At 31.9% G+C, this 23,901-nt stretch overlaps 1 protein-coding gene across 2 annotated transcripts in view; it reads right to left on the reverse strand.

Annotated features, from left to right (window-relative positions):
• LOC124537882 (U8-agatoxin-Ao1a-like) overlaps window positions 1-22,611 on the reverse strand; it is a 54,658-nt gene extending 32,047 nt beyond the window's left edge. For both annotated transcript variants that reach the window (XM_047114840.1, XM_047114837.1), the window contains exon 1: window positions 22,526-22,611. The gene's annotated coding sequence lies outside the window, so the exon portion shown is untranslated. The remainder of the gene's footprint in view (window positions 1-22,525) is intronic.
• Between the last annotated feature and the right edge of the window lie 1,290 nt (window positions 22,612-23,901).

Below are 23,901 nucleotides of genomic sequence, written 5' to 3' on the forward strand. Positions count from 1 at the left end.
CCTTTTATGCACTGACACGACACCTCACCTTAAATAATAGAACATAATATTGCCTGAACGATATAATATAAATATTTTACTTAGCGTTGACATTTCAAATTACACGACTAACAAGCTTCCCCCTTCTCTATCACACCAGAAACCGGAAACCGCGGGTGGAAACACGTGTCAGTCTGTAAATGTCCTTTTGTTGTAAATACTCGTCTAAAAGAGAAGGAATAACTTCGACAACTCTACTCTTGGATCTTGCAACAAGTTGATTCGAAACTTCTTATCATCGCCTATTTGAATGAAGAATAAATTTTAGTTTCAAATTCAATTATTTTGTGTGTTATAACATAAAACATTTGAATCATATTTGTACGAATCAAAATTTCGTAGAAATAAGTCTTTTAATGTTGATATAACAATATTAGAATTCCTTTTTTTTTATTTAATTAAACAAAAGAAGAATCTACGTAAATAAGACGAAGCTGAAATATTATAAAATGCAAAGTAATGGCGGCTTGCTACTCAACGTTTATATTAAGAAAGAAATTTCTCTGAAAACATCCACCCCGTTCATTATAAAAAACAGATAAAAAGCGTATTATTAATATACGTTGATTTTAAGGCAGAGTTTATACCTTACTTTAATAAACTAATCAACCTAGATTTAGTCTAATAATTACTAAAATACATACACCGAATATTATAAATACTTTTTTTTGTAAGTACTATTGAATAAACATGTTTTATAAATCAATTGATTCTAACTTATTTGATTCGAAATGTTAATTCTACCGAGGAAGTTCGGTAAGGAACACATTATTCTTAAATTAAATACATACATACAAATAAATTTATAGTTCCTAAGAAAAATATATTACTATTTTTAAAATCAATTATTGTGACGGATCCCAGAACCAGTGTGTAAGTGTTACATAAGTCAGTTTATAGAGTAAAAAATACAATACAATGTAATATTTCTAAATCAATGTTTTAGTTCAAAAATAAATGGATACAATGTGGGTTTGAAAAATAACCAAGAGGTCCATCAAAATATGAAAACACTTACAGTAGATTTTGAATATGCACTTACAGAAAAGGGGTCTCAGGAGGCTTAGGAGGATATGGAATACAAAAGATCCATTAAAGATAAAACGTAATCAGGAGGATATTGTGAAACCAAATGAAAAAATTTCTTTAGTAAGTTCTCCGAACTAGTAGATTTGATTAACTTTTACAATAAACATTGATCTATTTTCTATCTACATATAATGAATACTGTAAATTAAAAATTTGACAGTTTATCTACCATATTACATACAAAGAAATGTTACAGAAATTTATCATATCTTAAGTACATAATGTTGCCATTATTCTCTGGGTAGGAACCACCGTCCAAGAGATGGACAAAAGTAGCGTTATATTAGATTAAATATTGTAAAACAATGCCTGTTGGCGGTGATGTAATCTTGACAAATGTTTTTAAAAGCTGAACAACGTATATTTTGATTTTGATATAAAAAACAAAACTGTCAACATAGAGCTGACATAACAAATCGCTTTTCGCTACAATAAAGGATTATAAAACAATGTGAAGTGCATTTAATCATGGCTAACTGGCCATTCGTGTGTGACGTGTAAAATGAGGACGCTGCCTGACAAAAGCACGACCCATATATGAGAACTGTAAAGCCCTGTCAGATTGATGGCGTTCCAGGCTGGACATAAATAACACCGGACACCAGGGAATTAAGGAATTAATGAAATTTTTAAAATGAGATATTTGTACCAAGAATATTAACTGATTAATTTACAGGAATGTACAACTCACGCTTGTAATGTCGATAGACCGAAACTATGCTAATATTATAAAACTCTATCTACGGGACATATGGGTCCGATATGAGAAATTATTTCAGCATTAGATAGCCCATTTATCTTGGAAGGCTATAGGATATATACTATCAAGCTATTTACTATTCGATACTGAATCTTGCTCAGTGCAATGATGTACTTTCAGTATATGTTAACCATCAATATAATAAACACACTTTAAACTTAAGAATTATAATAAGTCCTACACTGTAACTTTGTCTTTAGGATTAGCCAAAATACAGTCAAAATGTGATACAGAATACTAATACTATTAAATAATACTACATGATGCGTCTAGAAAAATTTAAATTTATTAGCCGTGCGATGTGTAACATTTGATAAAGTGAAGGAAAGTGATAAATCTATTTTCATTATGCCTATTGAAAACAGAATGCTATGGTGTACCTACTACAACACAGGGTCTCTTAGATCGTGAACCGCAGAGATGAAATAAAATTCGATCACATCAAATCCTCGCATCAAGTTTTAGTTTCTTAAACGTTACGGTTTGTAATGAAGACTTAAACGCCACACCGAACCGCAAAAAAAAAGAAATATGCCTCTGCCAACGTGTTAAGACACTAAATAAAGAAAGAAAAATAAACTTACTTTCGCATTTATGATATTACATTAGATGAATTTAGATTACGTAATTGCTTTTCTACTACAGCAACATGAAAACAAAGCTTGTGACGGACTTGAATAGTTATTTGAGGTAAATTTCAGCAGCCAGATTAATGACTTTATGTTCAATCAAATCGAACACTCTAGAACCCGAATTCAATTAACGTTTGCGTTTTATACTCGAATCCATTCCTTGCTTCTAAATTCGAAGCCGGAATTTACTTTTTACTTCGTAGATCTTGTGCAAGCTCATCTGGCGGGTACCACACACGTACCCCAAATCAAATCACGTATTAATAATGTAGTGTTCCAGATTGAATCGTGGGTAAGCCAGTGTAAGTGTAAGAAAGGTAACATCTTAGTTGACGATGCCTTACATCGTCGATTATTTCTAAACAATTTTCACAGTACTCGTACTATGTCTATTGGCACTAGTCACTTAACTTTAGCTCATTGTAAGACTGCCTTTCTAATTGCGTAAAGCTGGGCAGGATTGTAGTGAACGAAATACAGATATGTCCAATATTTGAATTTTATAGTGAGTTTATTTTTAAAGCCAACGAGCTTGGTCTTTGATCTCGGTCTCGATTTCTACAGTTTTATTAGCTAGCCACTACACAAATAAGCAATTATAAATAACGTATACATTTTTATAATTAATTATTAATTTCGTAAGCACGACTTGACCGAGGCAGATCCCTAAATCAGTTTTAAGGTAAATGTAAACAATCATAACCAGCTATATTAATGTTTAATTATATATTAAATAAACATAATATAATACATCAAAAAAGTTTTAAATATTTTCTCATTTGTTCTCTCGAAATTGTTTTATGGAGTATAAATAAATAATCATTAAGACTTCTTAAACAAATACTTCGATCGTTAGCAGAAAATTTATTTAGTTGCTGACGCTGAAAAGGCCATCTCAAGGAAATGTTTCGAACTGAATGGATTGAAATAAATGGTCTTGACGGCGATCGAAATTATATCTTGTAATTGTATGATAAGAATCAAATTTGCTTGTGCATAAAAAGGTCGCCAAAAATGTGTCAATATTTCCTCCAAATAAAACTCCTTAGTACACTGTTTTTGCTTTCCTTCCTTGTAAAAATGACCGAACAATTTCAAATCCAATTATATCGACATAAGCGAAAGATGACGGCGGAAAATTGAAAGCATTGGCGTATTTTAGAAAAGTGATATGTCCAGCAGTAAATGAAGATTGGCTGATGATGACGATGATTCAAAAGATGCTGAGATCAGTACTTCTAAAAACACTTTAATCATAAAATAATAGTAGAAGTCACCGAAAAGAAAGAAGAAACAGCATAACTTGATTCTTCTAACAAGAAACACACAGTAGTGTTCTAGCTCTAGATAGAAGGCATTACTTAAAGTCCCGGAAAATCACGTCAAGTTGTTTGCCTTACCTTACTTTGCATATTATGCCTGAAGTCTCTCCGACCGTGTGGGTTTGTTGACTCATCGGACTATAAGAGCGACAGGAATACAAAGTGCATCCATGTTTAAACAGAGACCATTGCAGCATAATATTTCCTACTCAGTTACTTGTCATTGATGTTGTCCGGCTAAGCGGAAGTTCTGTCAATTTGAATATACGCGCTAACTAAATCATTTATATTATAAAACCACAATACGATATACAACAACAACAACAACAACAACGACAGTCTTTAAATTCCCACTGCTGGGCTAAAGGCCTCCTCTCCCTTTGAGGAAAAGGTTTGGAACATATTCCACCGCGATGTTCCAATGCGGCTTGGTGGAATACACATGTGGCAGGATTTCTATGAAATTTATCAGATGCAGGTTTCCTCACGATGTTTTCCTTCAACGCTGAGCATGAGATGAATTATAAAGACAAATTAAGCACATGAATCAGTGGTGCTTGCCTGGGTTTGAACCCGCAATCATCGGTTAAGATGCACGAGTTCTAACCACTGGGCCAACTCGACTCTGACGATATAAGACGAATTATATTAATGGGTAAGACAATGACTGGATTAATAATTGAGATTATTATGTAGTTTAAATTCATTTAATGTTTACGTTTTAGAAGGAATTTTGTTTGAAATTAAAATTCCTACGCGACGCCGCTACGAGCCTAGATTGCAAGCAATTTTAAAACCCCGAAATATAATTTCCATTACTCGGTAAGAACCGCTCTCAACAAATCGTTGAGTGCATTTTAATATGGTCTTATTATGTCGGCAATTTCATGAAACATATTAATGGCCTTACTTATCGTAACTAGTATGTCAGAGCCTACTTGATTAAGTTTATTTCTCACATATTGACAACAATTTCTAGAAGAGATCGTTATGTAGCGATAAGGTCACCAAAATTGTATTGTCTATTAAGGCCGAATTAATGTATCATTTATTTTTATTTTTCTGTGTGGTGTACAATAAATAAAACAAACAAACAATTTATGTATAACTTCAACGTCAATGAATCTATATTCGACAGGAGTGCCATTTTTATCTGTAAGTATTTTTTGAATTATCTCATCTGTTTCTTATGCATTAATTGAATAATTCAAGAATAATGAAGAATTACACTTATATCTATAGTATTGTAATATTATTAATGTATTGCTAAGTATTAGTGCTATTATTTAAAAAAAACTATATAATTATTACTTGTTTCTGTGTTGCACTAATAATTGACATTTTATATACATTTCTATCTATAATTTATAGAAAAACTATTACTAATACACACACTTACACTGCCCGATAAAATAATTTTTCTATAACAATCATCTTTGCATCCTTTTACATTAATGTGCAATGAGGGTTACAAATAAACATTAAATAAAAAAGCGTCCATACTTTAGCTAATAATGGTTATCGATTTTAGAAATTTGTTCACGATATCGCCCTAATTACAATACGCTCCAATTTCCTAAGCGAAGTTAATTAAACTTCGAATCTGATGCTAACAAAATAGTTAATTAAGGATGATTCATTATTAGTTATATGTAACGTATATACTAATTTTAACTATACAGTATGTTATTTTTGAAGCCTGTATTACTATGTGATTATTACAATAGCAGAGATCGACTTATATATATAAAAGGGCATATTATTCAATACAAGATTTTGTAGATGATAAAAAGCGTAGAATTTAATACCTGTTGAAGTCCAGGCAGGATACATTACATACATATGTATATAACTGTATTTAACTAATATGATTCTAATTTTTTAATGTTGGAAAAGAGTAAATACTGAGTTACTTGCCGGTTCTTCTCGGTAGAATCTACTTTCTCAACCGGTGGTAAATTCACTTAATTGTTAAATGACGATTTAAAAGTGCTTTTAAAAGCCCACTTGAATAAAATTTTGTTTGATTTTGATTTTACCACCTCTTCGTAATTTAACACCTCGGACCTGCGAAAAACCGGCGAAAGAAACTCAGCAGACGTATAGGTTGTAAAGTTTGTGAAATAGTTCTTACAGCGCGAATGTTTATGGTCATTTACGAAACTGCCTAGCAATTTTAAATATCAATATATAGTAAATATGTATTGCAATGTTAGGAACACACTTCTGTTTCATACAATTTACCATATTGACTTTTATGGTTACTGCTCCACTCCTTAAGGTCGTAAAGTGAAGTTATAGTCTACGGCCTAACGCAATAAACGGAACCTAGCCATTTAACGCCAAAATATTTTCTCAAAGCGAACTCATTCCCGATCAAACACATAGTGTAAAATAAATGTTATCTGTGCTCCGCGGTTTAACCCTCATTACATTTTGATTATAAATGCTTCCCTTATACATAAAGGATGAATGTGATCATTAACTGATCCAGCATAGCGTTGATAACGTTTATGATAACTGGTTTAGGGAATCTTTAGGGCCGTTTGAAATTATATATTCTACTGTGCTCGCAATTTTGTGTGCGTTTGAATTTTACATAATTGTAATTTTTGTAAGCTTAGTTACTCCTTAGCGCATCAACTTTCTGTCAGTGACATTTCCGTCAAAATCGGTCTATCCATTCAAGAGATTAGCCGGGTCCAACAGATAGACAGACCGTGTATATATGCATTTAGTATAAAAGTGGACATTTCAATATTACAAACAAACACTCCAATTTTATGATATGTATGGACTGTGTAGTCCTAAAATCTTCCAAAATCAGATAAATATTAATTTTGTTTTTAAAGTCGTAATATTATGTATTAGAAAAGGTTCTCTTGATTGGCTAGGCAGTGTTGACACACGATTATAATGCCCAGGGTACAAATGTTTTCTTTATAATGTACGGGAAATCCAATAGTAGGAGTATGTGTATTTCTCTTTGAGGTCCAACCGATTGGAGAATATTGGCATTTTAGTCCTCATGCTTCAACCAGTAGGAGAGATCAGTGGAATCCAGCAAGATAAAACACCCATTTGTTTCTAGATTTTTTATAAATAATAAATAAGTGTAACGCGTACCTATATGGAATAAAGATTTTCATTATGACGCTGAATTCAACCAGTTTTTGATATTTTTGAGAACGACAACAACAACGATACTAATTGTCCCACTTTATAAGTTATATTTATGGCTATTGATGAAAATTGAACGAAACATAACATAGTCAATATAGTTACTTCAATAATCTGACTAAATATGATAGTCAGGTAGGTTTTAATAAATATTCACACATACGTTACCTTCCAGCCAGTTAATTATTAGCATGTGGAGTCGCGGGTGGAAGCTAATAAAATAAATTACATTTATTTGAAAGTTTTTGGAATGTTTCAAAGTAAACTTGGACAGGAATTTGAAAAATGTCTCAGTGAACGAATCGTTGGAATTGAATTAAATTCGCCGAGAAATCTCGGAAAGAAATATTTTTCATTACGAGATCTCTTTGCGAGGTAACAGTCAGTGAACTTTTTAAATGCGTTCCACGTTTTTTAGTTACTTATAAAATTATTCGAACTTCATGCAAATTGTTATGATCGAGAAAGTTTAAAAATTAAATTTATCTTTTCTTTTGCGTCATTGTTACCTATTTGATATGTACAAGTTAATATGTATGTACTATATCCCCCGAATACTATAGGAGAAATATAAAATTTAAATAAAATATTTATCTTTAATATGAGTCAATATAAAATCAGCCTCATAATGACGTCACGGTCATCAAATCAGTTACTGGCTAGGCTACCGATGTTAATCCGTCAAAATATGTAGTGTAGGTGAACTAAAAAAAATTGAAAAAAATATATTTACGATATAATAGACAACGATTACTTTTTTTATTTTTAAAACATCGCAAACGCCAAATTTTAGTTTAACTTGGTTTAAAAGCCACAAATAACAGATTAATTAAATAGTATCTGTAATGAGTGACGCAGTTAGTTTAAAGAAATAAGTATGTATGTATTAATGTAATAAAATAATATTTAATATCAGTTGCATTGCATTGCTATAGTAGGTATATACATACATATATACATATGTGTTTGTTTAGATATGACATTCTTGGATACAACGAAGGAAAATGGACGAGTAACTTGATCGATCACTAAGATAAGGTTCATTATTTTCTAAGGCCAGCCTTTCAGATAGTAAAAGCTTTTACTATAGCTTTTAGGTTTACCAAAGCGTCGTTTGTTATACCTATACAATTCCATTTGCTGAAGATAAAATGAAAATGGTATATTTTACTAAAAGAAAACCGAATATCAACTTGTCATTCTTTACGACAAAGATGACCCGTCTTAAGTGAATCAAAAGAGTGTCACTGAAATGCTCTGATATAACATTCATGCTCGACGATAAAAATAAGGTAAAGTACCAACGATTGAGTTAGGTCGAACCATTAAATTTTACTGTGCTAAATTTGTGTTTGTTCATCTCATATTTGGTGATGCGGAAACATCGTGAGTTAACCCAAAAGTATTGGTTGAAAAAAGGTAAAAAATACCGTAAAAATATCAAAATTGTAAAGCATTATAAAAGCGTGGTGTAAAATACTTCAAAACCTATCAAAAGAAGATGAAATCTACCCAGAAGTGGAACAATAATGAGCTGTTTTTTTACGAAAAAAGGACAAACAAGTAAAAGGGAGTTTCGAATCGAATCGAATGAAAGTCTTACCCCAATTGTAAAGTATTGATGGCGTACAAATAAAGGTATTCGAAGTATAATTACCTATTATTTCGATAGCTTAGCAAAATATTCTAGTACTTATTTGGGTCAGTGGGTTTAAAGACAAGGAACTTAATAAATTAAGCTAAATTTTTTGGCTTATAAAAAAATTATAACACCGAGTGTCAATTTCATATTATACATTGGAACTTGTTAATATACCAACAGGACTAACTACTGATTTAAAATTTAAAAAAAAAGTATATTTTTCTTGTAATTGTGTTGGCAAGAAAATAAGGCATATTACTTCACACAAGACTATATAGATAAAAAGTCAATACTATCACGCTTAGTATTTATTGACTTTGAGGCTATTTATTTCAAATGGTGGAATACTGTAACTACTGCTCTTATTGATAGAATCTAACTATCCGAATCAATGATAACTATAAATTAGATCCAATACTGCAACCAATGTACATGAGGATACAAAAGTGCTTTTATGTGCCTACTTGAATAAAGAATATTTTGATTTTGATATTGCAAAGATACTGAGTGAATTTCTGTGTTCCATCCACTATCGATAAATAAGGGCAATTCCTTTTCAATGTACTCAGAACCCGAGCGATTGCATTGTTTGTTCTTTCGTTCATTCGCTATCGAATTTGTTCGATTATTAATTTTTTAAAAATATTTGTATTGCTCTATTGGTTTCTTGGTTTGTTTCCTATTGGATTTAATGAAATTTTTAATAAGCTATACTATTATGCTATTTGTGGTAACAACTCGAAACAAAATTTAATGTTATTGATAAATTGTGAAAATTATACGTATATCTGGAATTTCATTAATATCAATGCTATGAAAAAGAAATACTCGGGACTCGTTATATTTTATTCTTTTTACGTGTTAGGTGGCAAACGAGCAGGAGGCTTACCTGATGGAAAGTGACTACCACCGCCCATGGACATCAGCAGTACCAGCGGGCTACCAGGTGAGTTGCCAGCGTTTTAGGAAGGAGGAAGGAGGGAGGAGGCAGGGAGTCTAGTTAAAGCAATTTTTATGGGCGACATCATGATTCATAAATATGGGAATAAGCGCCTGTAATTTTATGAATCAGATAACGGTTCTATCAGGACATGAAAGAACTTAGGTGCAAGACCAATGGCTATATACTTTCAAAGCACGAACTATGAAATTTGAGCTGCTCTGAGTTTTTTGGCAAATAATCACATTTTTAGAATAGATTAAAGAAGGTCTACTAATCCTACTAATATAGTAAATGCAAAACTTTGTCAGGATGTTTGTTATGCTTTCACGAAAAAACTACTGGACGGATTTGGGTGAAATTTCACAGTAATATAGGGCATACATCAGAATAACGCAAAGGCTACAATTTATAAAGATTGTACGTAATTTAGTCAATATATAAAGTACCCGTGCGATGCTAGTACTTATATAAACATGTGATTTCATCTTCCAAGTTCAAAATTAATTGCATCAATGTCTGAGATATAAAGTACTCGTTCCCGATACGTTTTTATTAAAAATTTGTAAGGATTTCATGCCTTTGCACGAGAAAAAGCTTATCTAAATCTTGATGGATTTGAATTATAAATCTTACCATGAAATCAACTGAATATAAATCATAGGGAAATTATTAATCTTACTCTTCATTCAGATTACTCTACTCCACTTCTTTTTCTTTCTTTTAATGTATTCAATAACTTACATAATAGTCATAATGATCATCTAATAAACGAATTTATTTATATAATTTTAATGTGAAAACTTTTATGCCTTTTTTTAAATTATAATGCTTTGTGAGATGTGACTTTTTAATATTCGCTTTTGTATCTGAATAACAATAAGCCCGTATATGTACAGTGTTTTAAGCTACACTACTAACATCCACGATAACTGTTACGAAGATATTTTTGAAACGAATATAATCAATGCTATTTCAGCTTTTAAGTTTCGGTTGGGATTAGAAAAGTCAAAAGCCAAAGGAGTCACGATTACACATATTTCTTTTTCATCTCGAGACAGTTGATACAGTACTGACGTATTTACCAACATGTGTAGTTATAATTTGTCAATCTTCTACATTTATTTTTCTATAAAATGGAAGAGTTTGTTTAAATACGCTTATCAAAAATCCGATTTAAATGATGTGTTAGATCATCAATTTTCTGAGAAAACATCTACCAGCTAAGGTTTCGCTATATTATTACAAAACTAGCTCCTAGTTTTCCAATAATAGTTAACAGAGACATAAAACGAACAAAACTAAACGCATATTAAACAGATTCGGCGACAAAAGATTAATTTTACTTCGAACGTAACGTTGAATAAAATCCTCAAAGCTATTTCACACGGAAGTTTGATTAAATTTTACATGTAATATGCAAATCTATGTTATTTGCATATCTGCTTCGTATTCGGCGGTTCTCAATATACCTTTTAATTACAAAACCAACAGTAATGTCTATTACAAAATCTGTGTTTATTTTACATTGCAAAATGTTTTCATTGATCTACCTATAGAACTCACTTAGGTAGATGAGCTTACAAGTTACAGTGAAGTGAATTGTGCTGAGATATTTATCAGCCCCTTATCTTAAGACCATGTCATTGAACCACCTTGACTATCAATCAGAATTGAGATGATTTAGAAGCTAAAGCATGGGAATGTGAACCTTAGCCGATGATTACATGACCCCACAGAAGCACTGATGAGTTTTCCAGTGCCAATTTATTTATGTCATATCATTTGGTGGACAATTTGTGAGTGGTCACTACTTCCCATATATGTCATAATCAACCCTCATATAATTAATATACTACCCTCCTTGAGAAGGATTATGCTATGTAGGTACCATATGTATGTAATAGTAAAGTAAAAGTAAAGAAACAGCCAGTAAATTACCCACTGCTGGGCTAAGGCCTCCTCTCCCATTTAGGAGAGGGCTTGGAACATATTCATTGGGTTGGTGGAATGCACAGGTGGCAAAATTTCGATAAAATTGCATGCAGGTTTCCTCATGATGTTTTCCGTCAGCGCTGAGCACGAGATGAATTATAAACACAAATTAAGCACATATATATAGTGGTGCTTGCTTGGGTTTGAACCCGTAGTCATCGGTTAAGATGCACGCGTTCTAACCACTGGGCCACCTCGGCTCACGTCTATTTTTTTTTTTAAATATGCCTGTCTGTATTAGACCAGTTTCAAACTGTAACGCAACAATACTGAGTATTGCTCCACTGCATCTACCCAAATGGGCTTGTACAAAACCCGATTTTCATGTAAATTTGTTAGTAATTTTTGTCGTGCTTGGCGGTGAAGAAAAATATCACGAAGAAACCTGAACGTATTAAGAAAATCTAAGCGAAAAATATAATAAGATTTTCTAGCTATTGTACTACTAATACATCGTTCTTTAATAAATTATTAGTCTAGGAAGATTTTTATGGGCATTCCAGGCTACAATATCGTTGCTTATAGCGTACAAACAAGAGCCACATTATTTATTAGGTTACATAAAAATTGATACCAAAAACATAATATTTGTTTAATCAAGCACGTGCCTGCTTCCAATATTTTGTTTCATTGAATTTGTAGTTTACTACAGAGTTACCAAACCGTGTCTGATAAAGTTTGGGTACTTTCTGCCCATCGAAAATGAATTATCGTCGCTGAACTGCCAGATGCCCTCTGGGGTATAACTGTCGTAACTTTTTTCACAAACTACATTTTCTACCGAACATGTTTTGTAAAAATATTTTTCATTTTCTTAAGATATTTTGTATAAAAGTATAGCTTTTTTCTGGAAATTAGCTTCTAACCCTACTTTCAGAAATCCTTTTACCGAGGATCTTAAGATACAGAAGAAGTGTCTTAAAAAAATAAGTAAATATATACGGAATATTTGTGACGTATTAGGGGGTTCGTATGTTTTACATGGATGCCATTTACTTACAAACTAGCTGTGCCCGTGACTTCCTATAACTTATTAATCAAGCTTTAGTAAGTCGTTGGTAAGTCGCACCCGTCGTGACGTACGAGTGGTGGCATGCAAGAGGTCTGTGGGCAGTACTAGACAGTATTTTGACAATATATCGTAATTTATTATTATTTTATGTATAATTCTAAAATCTTTATTACATCAGCTATTTATCACTGAAAGTCCCATCAAAATCGGTCTAGCCGTTCCAGAGATTAACGGGAACAAATAGACAGAACGATAAAAATTTAAAAATGTTATTTTGGTATATGTACCGAGTATACATAAACATTCTTAACGATGCCAAGTTTTGCAAGGATTTTAGCTTAAACCTCGATGGATTTTCCGAATTATGACACCTAGGAGCTCATTTTTTTAGCATACGAGGTATGACCTTTTTCTTTGCCCGTTCCAACCCCCTGAAATATACGTGTGAGTTCAATGTATTTTGATGCTTTACTGAAGAAATTCTAAGTACCTAAATTTATTTATTGTTTAATTTTTTTTTAGTTTTTAGTTAATTTGCTTTTTTTTTAATTTTTCAATTTCTATTCATTACATCTAACAGTCATTTCCTGACTGTCACTTTATACTTTAGCAAAAATCTAAAATAAAAGTTAATATATTTAATGAAATTTTGTTATGACGTACCAATACTCGTCGCGCCTACACTTTATACGTTTTCAGCTGTTATATCGACTCACAGATAAGCCATACATAATCTAGGGCTTACGTTACTCCGCTATTTGTAAGCCGAAATGTACTTCGAGTATAGAAATTTAAATTATGTATTTTCTTCTATAAAGGATTAATACTTTCCTTTACAATGACCTTTTGCAGATATAAAAATTATTATGAGTAATATTAATTTACAAATTAAAATTATTCGTAAAGCTTTTATTTAATGAATGGTCAAATGGTGTGTACACCGGTTTGCATGGGTACGCCATTCCGAGGTCCCGGATTCGATTCGAATCGAATATCAGTAGATTATCATTAGTTTTCTATGTTGTCTTGGGTCTGGGTGTTTGTGGTACCGTCGTTACTTCTGATTTGCAATAACGCAAGTGCTTTAGCTACTTACATTAGATTCAGATCAACATATATTTTTTTTTTATGGTATAGATTCGCGGACGAGCATATGGGCCACCTGATGGTAAATGGTCACCATCGCCCATAGACATTAACGCTGTAAGAATTATTAACTATTCCTTACATCGTCAATGTGCCACCAACCTTGGGAACTAAGATGTTATGTCCCTTGTGCCTGTAGTTACACTGGCTCACTCACCCTTCAGACCGGAACACAACAATACTGAGTACTGTTGTTTGGCGGTAGAATAACTGATGAGTGGGTGGTACCTACCCAGACGGGCTTGCACAAAGTCCTACCACCAAGTAAAATGATGTATCTCATACTTATTATTAATTATTTATTTATTTATAAAATAAATAAATAAACTTTATGTATACAATAAACGCTTGTTAACAATAATTACAAGTATCTGAAAAAATTAAGCAGTACTGGCTCAAAATTCAATTCCAAGACTTAACTCATACAAACAGATAAAGTTAAAGCAAAACTGTAATGTATATTATATTTAAAATAGAGCCCACTAAATAAGTTTTTTATCTATAAATGGGATCTCGTTTCTTTAATATTTTAGAGTTGTTTTTGGGTACATATAAATAATCAAAGTTTTATCTTGAAACATTTATTCAAGATTATTTATACCCTCCCCAAAATATTAAGAACTAATGTAATTTCATCGAAATTATTTTGTCTGAGGAAAAAAGTCGTAGGCACTTACTACCCACGCGTAAGAGGTCACGTTTATATACCCTATGTTTTTATCTGACCCTGGTGATATGTATGCCACAAACATAATGATCATTTCAGTAAGTAAGTCAGTTTCAAAAGACGACAAAGCGTAGTAACACAATAAGTGCTAAAGTGTTTTTGCACTCAAACTCAAATTATTTATTCAATATAGAAGCATTTCAATTACTTATTGATGGTCAAATTAATCACCGCTTTGGAAAAGGAAACACCCTGACCTAAGAAGAACTGGCGAAAGAAGCTCAGCGGATCTTATTTGTTGTCACACTATTTAATTACATTTATAGAATAAGAATATACATAGTACTCATTGCATTACTTAATTAAAACAAATCAAATAGTTATCATTTAAAGGCTTATGAAAGCAATTTTGAATCGACATATCAAAGTTTCAACACTGTATTGACATTTTTATTACTGCTTTGACTGTTATTAAACTCAGTAATTACTCTTTTAAGCATTCTTATTACAAAAAAAGTTCTGATATATCAGTAAAATATAGCTAAATATTTATTACGGTTTTGGATAACGCTTTATATAATTAATATATTCATTCTCTTTGGTCTCTTATTCTAAGCCTTTGTTTTATTTGCAGTTGAAACACTTGAAGCTTAGAGTACTAGTGTAACAGCCTTAATTAAAAGTATAACACCTCGCCATATTGCCTCCACTGTTTACACGATTAAATACATTTTAACCCAGAAGATAAGGATTGCCATTTAAAGGGGAAAATAGCTTCTGTTTTATACTTGTATATAGTTAAAAACGTCAATTATTAATATATAATTAGTAAATCGAAATGATCAGTAAACCTGACTACTAAAAAATGTACAGCAAAGATGGTATTGTTATGTTTATAATGATGAGTGCCTCTTTAGTCTAATAGCTATAATATAAGATCACAGATCCTAAGGTTTTGAATGCACATGTGGCAGAATTTCGATGAAATTAGAAATATGCAGGTTTCCTCATGATGTGTTGCTTCACCATCTTTTACGAACATATATTCGTATCTTTTAGGTAAAGGGAAACTGTGTCGATGCTTAACATCAGGCAAAACAAAGGTCAAACGTTAGTAAGAAGGGAAAAACGACGGCATGGTCAAGATCAATGAATAAAGAGTAACTCGTGTTATTTTGAGTTTTGCTCATATATATAATATTGATGCGGTTTCTCAGGTTTGAGACGTTTACGAAGTTGAAACAATAAAGCTATATTCAATCAATAAGCGTGTGTCATACCTATTGAATGAAGTTTTCTGACTTAGACTCATTGTTAAATAAATTGTCATTTAGCGGTTAGCAAATAAAATTAATTTGCAATATAGTAAAAATTGAATTCAAAAATAAGTCTCCAAAGCACCCTTCAAATACAGAACGACCTGGCACAGATCCAGAACTGCAAGACCAAATGGAGAATAGCTCATAAATTACTTTTGTACGACCTATATATAGTCAGTTCTAGCGTCATCCTTACTCTCTCATTTCCAATATGCTGTAACGGTCACGTCTTCAATTTTGAAGTTGTGGGTAATTATTTAAGAGTCAATAGAATGTTGAGATCGGTTGAAACAGAGATGGCATGCTTGTAATCGCGTAAGAATCCATGATTTTTTATGTTCTTATATGTCATGTGAATTGACGGTGTTTTGTTTTTTTTTTTTTATGGTATAGGTTGGTGTAGGTTGACAATGACGCTGTAAGAAATATTAACTATTCCTTAAATCGTCAATGTGCCACCAACTTTGGGAACTAAAATGTTATGTCCCTTGTGCCTGTAGTTACACTGGCTCACTCACTCTTCAAACCGGAACACAACAATACTGAGCACTGTTATTTGGCGGTAGAATAACTGTTGAGTGGGTGGTACCTACGTGTCGAAAAGAAGGGAAGACTTAGGATTACAATATTTCCAAATTGTTACGGTAAAGATCTTCAAAGTTTAGAGACGTTTGCTACCATACATCTTATTATGACAGCTTAATGTTACAAGCTGAGATATGTTATCATTTGTCGTATGTCGCTGTTGACTTATGACGTAAAAGATTTGACAAATTGAACTTAAGACATCTTCACGGAACTTTTGGCATATCATAAAGGGAAATATAAAAGTCTTCGGCGTACGATTTTAAAAATAAACATTCACTCTTTTCTTGAAGGATCCCAAGTTTCACTTCGATACGTCTCATGAGAGACTATTTATAATCATTGACACATGCAGGTTTCCTCACGATGCTTTACATCATCGCCGAGAACGAGCTGAATTATAAACATAAATTGAGCTCATGAATATTCAGTAGTGCTTATCTGGGCTTGAATCCGAAGTCATTGGTTAAGATTCACGCGTCCTAGCCACTAGGCCATCTTGATTCATCAAGCTGAACTTTATATGCCCTTATTCTGATAATCGATGGGATAATGGCGCATGTCACCACAATTCCCACACAGCCAAAAATAATGCAGTCGTGGAACTATCGTGCATATATTACGTAATAATACATATATGCTAACCGACAGCCGATATGTCGGTTTATGTATCTTGTGTGACCAAGCCACGCCTGAAGTTAAGGTGCGTCTCCATTTCAGCAAACATCTGAACCTCACAACTTACAAGGTCGAATAGACCTTCAGCGAGTTTATCGATAAACAGGAAATTAATGTTCAGTGCGCTCTATCTGCCTTGGGTTTCAAATTCTGAGACATTTATATTTAAAATTAATTATTCTAAATGTTTATATTGCTTAAATAATATGTGTACTTTTGTGGCGGTAAATAAAATGTGGTAGGCATTATTATTGCCAAGTGCCTCGTCAAATTATTTTTATTAATATTTATATACGAAACCAGACTATCTTTAGTTACCAAGACGATTTAACACAATTAAACAAGAACCTGCTTTTATTAAACAATAATGTAATAAAAAATGTAACAACCTACATTTATTAAGCGGCTGAAACATATTACATCATTTTAAATTAAACTACAACAACAAACATAATACATAAGTTTTATCAATATGTTTTGTTTCAAAGGGGGATTACCATTTGTAATAACTGAACTAACTTCGTTATTAGAAATTAAACTCTTCGCCGAGATAACAAAGCTCAAATTGAAATGTCGATTGGATTTGAAATTTTAATTGGACTATCACTCAAGATCCGGATTAGATTACTATCCGTTTGTATTTGATATTTTGCAATTATATATTGCTCAATAAATTCAATTCAAAGACATTCTTACAAAGGGTTGGAATTCCTTAATGTTAGTATAAGTATTTATTTAAGACAATTGTAATTAATCTTTTGTTTACAGTTAAAAGTTCAATCGAGTATAATTTACTAGATGAGCCCGCGACATTGTGCGTGTTTGAATTTAACAAGAAAGTTATTGTTGGAGTTATAAGTTAATTATGACAACAGCTTTCTGCCAGTGAAAGTTCCATTAAAATCGGTCCTAGCGATTACACAATTATGACAGTATTTTACAGCTAAACTAGTGGAACGATTTGAATAAAATTACATAGAGTGAAATAATAGAAGGTTGAAAAATTTATTTTTAAGAAAATGTTAATATAGTCAGGAACTGCTTCATTTTGTTTTTCACCTAAATCTATAGGTGGAAAACAAAATTATGCATTTCCTGACTTCCTAAATTCTATAATTGTAAACGAGAAGCATCAAACGACCCTTTATATATCATTCATTATAAATTTAAAATGAAAAACAAAAACGTATTTACATATAAAATAAATTAAACGATCTAATTACTAACAATTTTGTGGTATCTTCGAAGTTATACATAGCTCAAACACTACGTAACTCATTATTGAAAGATAAAAACTATCCACATGCAATAGGTACAGTTCGTAATAACGGGGAATAATTGGAAAGACAATAAATTTTTCGGTGTATTATTGAAAAAAAAAAAATAACAATCTTTTGTTATTTATATTCGAAATTTGAATCAAAAGCCGTGTATCGAATACAACGCACAAGGTATTCCAGCAATGCGTTCGAGTTCAAAGTATTAAACAATGTCGAAATGTTTCAAGCGATTCGACTATTTGGTTTAAAGGCACCGTAATGCCTTTAAAATAAAAAATGATCATTATTTTTACGTGATTTATATGAAATCAAAGTCTATATAATATAATTAACTCGTAAAAAATCCACTTTATTATTTTAATAATTTATCTTAATGCGAGTGTTGTATTATTTTGGCATCGGATAATTTACAAAACATATATATATATATGTCCTATGTCCTTTCTCGGAGTTCAAGTTTCCTTCATACCAAATTTCATCAAATTCGGTTCAGCGGTTTGGTCGTGAAAGAGCGACAGCTAGACAGACAAAGTTACTACTAGTTCTAACATGAAATTAAAATAATTAATTTTGAAATTACATTACAAACAATGAATTAATTTGTATAATTAACAACACAAAGGACAAGAAGTTTAATGCGGAAACGCAATTAAAATTACAATGCACTAGTACAGTGACAATTTAAATGAAGTTGCAGTTGCGTGTAATTATTCAAAATTTCAAAAATGTAATAAAATTTGATGACCAACAGTTTTGTCAACTAGATTTGCTTCTCTACCAAGTCGTTCGGCTTCTATCGGCCTCTGTCGAGTCTGTTGATATTGTGGTCAATCGATAGAATTGTTTGTTGTAACACAATACTCGTATTGGTCAAGTGCCATTTGCTACATTAAATTGGGATAGCCAAATGGTAATTCCAGAAGATGACAGACTAGCAGGAGAACAAATCGTCTTTAAAATTTGCGATTTGCAGCTTTGGAAACAGTGTATAGTCGGAGTAAGAAAAGGTTCGTCACCTTAAGATCTATTTTGGTGTGCACAGTATGAGCGATAATCTGCTTTACCGATCGAGAATTACAAGTTGCGTCGCAATGATTTGATGTTTAGATTCAAAAGGTACTAAGAGGTGAAGATTTGATAAAGGAATGAATTTGAAAACTGACGAAGGTTTCTTATTCTGACTGTACATGCAAGCATTCAGAGCATTTCACTAACACTACACTAAATGTAAGACTACGAATGCACACATTTGCACTGGCATATACTTATAGCTGTACTAATGCATGTGTGTGTAATCCACTCAGTCCTTATTTATTGGTCCGTTACTATTGTCAATACCACAAATAATATATGCAATAGTGGTCTTTAATTTCAATACAATAAAGCCTACAATAGCGCAAATGTTTATCTGTCGCCAAGCTCCAGTGGGGTTATTACACTAAGTGCTCGTAAAGCATCGCATGTACTTTAACATTGAAAAAAATGTAATAAAGTCAGCCTACATGGATAAACTTTACGGTGTTTTAATAAATCATATTTTGATTTAAAATGAGTTGATCAAGATGTAGGTCAAATAGTTAGTTATGTTTTTGTTTATTCGCATGCTGAGATGCAACTATCAAAACTAACTGTGCAAACTATACGATGTCCTGCGTCAAGTAATGAGTAATTTATGGGTTACCAGTTCATGAGATCTTAGGTTCGAATTTTGAGTCAGACCCGTAAAAATCATGACTATTCTTTAAAAAAACTATCTCAAGAATAGCCCAAACATGAGTGTTTCAAAAGGGTCAAAAGTGGACTTTAAAATATAATTTAAGATATATCAAGTCCTGTGTCTGATATAGGATTTCAGTCATATATTTGTGCACACACTTATTTGTAAATTGGATTGAATACAAACGATCAGGATAGCTAGTAATAGTAGACTATTAAAGACTTATAAGTGGTTATATAAAAAACGGAAATGCTGGCCAGAAATATTCAAGTTTAAATTTTTCTACACTATGATCTACTCCCTACCTTCTCTTGTGGAGTTATTGTTTAAATATTACTATGAGGTTTGATGGATATACATTGGGCAAATTTTTAAACAAAATGTGCAGGCTTCCTCGCGATATGTTCCTTCATAGGAATAGTCAGAGACCTGTTTTTGAAATCGCTTTTTTTTAATTAGAAATTCTCTCATAGACTATGTTGATTTAGTTGAGTTTACCTTGACTTGACTTAAATCTACAGCAAGCCCTATACCAAGAACGAAAAAATAATTGTCTTTCTAATATAGCTCTCTGCAAACTAGCGCATCTCATGTTTCGGTGCATGTCTAATAAGCAAAGATATACTGTCTTGCATCTTCACTTCGCTCTGATGAGACCTCTTTCCACATTATACACACCTAGACCGTATAAAGAACACCTGCGGTAACATTGGACTTTGATGAACTGGTGACGTCAGCACTCAAATTGGAAGGGATATAAATCATTCATATATAGCTATAATATATAGTCTTAGATTTAAATATAGCTAGACCAGTTATCGAAATTCAACCACAGTCATTATTGTGAGGAAAAAAACATCTTTAAATTTTCAATTTTGAAACATTCATTTTTTTTATGGACAATGTTTTCGAATTAAATTAAAAAAAAAACAGCTAATAGAGGTGTTAAAATAACAGATCTGTTTTTTGACTATTTATATATCTAGATTTGTATAATATAATATGGGTGAATTATACATATTTTTTAATGATTTTATGATAGTTTCAACCAAATGTATTTTATATGAATCCGTATTTCAACAAAAGTACTTTTATTAATATAGTTAAAAAGTTTTTATATTATTATTTTTAGTTAATACGCAATTATAAAAGATTATTTACCTATATGCTTTCGGAATACGATATTTATTACTATCAAGAAGATTCACATTCAATACTTTATCCTAATAACAATATATCTTCTTGAACTTTGTAATATTACAATAGAAAAAAAAAGATATATAATTTGAAATGAAATTCAATGGAATTTCCAAAATATATTTGAAAAACTTTAGCTATAGGTTCGTTCTTAGAATACTGTCTGACTTTGACTATAGAAAAAATAAAATATGTGTAAAAAAATCGTAATAAAGATAATATGGCAATTACGTTCAGTATATGTATTTGTTAAATATAATAAATATACAAGTTATAATATAATATGTTAAACAGTTAATTATAATACCGACATATAACAACGATAGATATTAACATATCTGAAGAGATAATTCCGAAGGTATAAGATAATCTTACTAGGTAATCTTGTGGTACGTATGTTGAATGCTAAAGTTTGTGATGTACGGTTTGATACTTAATTACGTTAGAACGGCTGGACGGATCTGAATGAATTTTGGCACAGAAATAGATTATAGTTAGGAATTACACATAGGCTAATTCTAGATAAATGTAGCTAATATAACTCGAGTACCCCTTCTCAAATTGTAATACGTGTAAAATTGTAATTCATATTTTGAAAGAGTGTAATCAATTTAAATAATGCTTATTCACTAGATATGTTTAAATATAATTTCGCTGTCAGCATAATTAAGGTTTAAGAGAAATCGTGAAAAACTAAAACCTATTTGGAAGTTATTTAAATATTTTCAACTAAAAAAACAACGAAATATTATGCTCTCTCAAGTCACCAATTAAAGTGCTGACCTTCAGAGAGTCGTGGGTATCATTAATTAGTACGATATTTTTATTTAACAAATTATACGAACATAATATTAATAAATGTTTTACACGTTTCGTGATGGCAACATTTTAAAAATAATGTTACGAATTAGTAACGTGCAACATTGAATTAAATATTTTTTTATTTTATTTAAATATTAAAATTAATTTGGATTACATCTACAATAACTTGTCAAATAACGAAATATGTAACGGAGTTTGAACGTTTTAACCTTTAAGCTCACACAGAATGAGCACAATAATATAAAAAAACGAACACATTCGGTGACAATTTCCTATTCCTCTTAAGCCACTGAAGTATACGAACCAATCAAAAAACATCTCGAACAGCCCTTAGGCAATATTACCGAAAGATATAACGTTATTTTGTAAACGTAATAAAATAACGCTCGCGTTATCCGTTCACACAGAGCCCACCGATCTGTCACATAACAACAAAAAAACACCACATACAATTTAAAAAAATAAATTTAAAATTAGAACATTAGAAAAATGTTGATACGTACGCGCGCGGTCGTAGTGTCGTTCGGAGTCCGACGCCACCCCGAGTGGTCGGGAGGCGAGTTGAGTCGCGAGTGAGTGGCGAAGCGCCGCGTCCGCCCTTATACGTCCGCCCTAACCCCAACACGAAGGCGGTAGGCGGATCTATAGAGAGCTGTTCATTTAATATTATTAGTCAATATTAGTGTGACAATAAATAATAAACAGATAATCTTCCGTAATGTGATAAGACATATATATGAGTTTCCTATATGAGACGTTTGATTTGCTGTCAAATAATAAGAAAATATTTTATTGACCCTTTGAAAAATGGAACTATTCATGATCATCTTCAACAGCCCATGTTCGTCCATAGGACATAGGCCTCTCCAATTGCAGGCACTGTGATCATTCTTCGGCAATTATTAAGCAATTTTTTTTCATTAATTATTCATTAATTTAAAAAAAAATAACTCTTAAGTCAGAAAAGTTTCTTTTTTATTATAAATCAGACATATAACCATTAACATATATTTAAAAACATTGATATGTAAAAAATAATAATAATAATACGTGGTTCTAACAGCTCTGAGAGATATTAATTCGACACCGTCTCTGTCACACCACCGCGGGTTGTCAACAAAATATTATTAGTCGTCATCTACGCCACCGCCCGTCTACTGAAAAATACTTAAGCGGATACAACACTAACGTTTAGCGCTTTAATTTACTCTTCAAGTGATAAACATTACTATCATACTTAATAAGGTAAAATTTAAGCGAGATGGCCCAGTGGTTAGAACGCGTGTATCGTAACCGACGATTTCGAGTTCAAGCCCAGGCACTACTGAATTTTCATGTTTATAATTCATCTCGTGCTCGGTGGAGGAAAACATTGTAAGGAAACCTGCATGTGTATAATTTCATTGAAATTCGGACACATGTGTACCAACCCGCTTTGGACCAGCGTGGGATATGCGTATATATATTAAAAAAATGTAACGCCTTGAGAAGTTATACATAATGACAGATATTGTTCGTATTACACAGATAATATACTTGTATGTATATAGTCTATGACTCTAAGGTAGGAAAATATAAAATAATTTTTTTTAGGTAAATATAGTCATCTCTTATGAGAATGATTTATCGTCCACAAAAAGTATATTTATGGGCGTTAAATAAATCATCCGGCGAAATTCGTTACTCAAAAAGACGTCGAAACCCACTTTTAAGGCTTTAAAATAATACACCTTTGCCGGTTTTATTTAAAAAAGTTCGCTTTAACAAGGTTTTAATGTATTCTCAGCGGAAAGGAATATATTGAAAAGTACTATTTATATTGAACGACTGGAGGAAATGTCACGAAGCGACAGATGGCGACGATTTGATTATGAAACTT

This window comes from Vanessa cardui, chromosome 19 (assembly GCF_905220365.1).
Source record: "Vanessa cardui chromosome 19, ilVanCard2.1, whole genome shotgun sequence".
In the NCBI taxonomy this organism is placed as follows: Eukaryota; Metazoa; Arthropoda; class Insecta; order Lepidoptera; family Nymphalidae; genus Vanessa; species Vanessa cardui.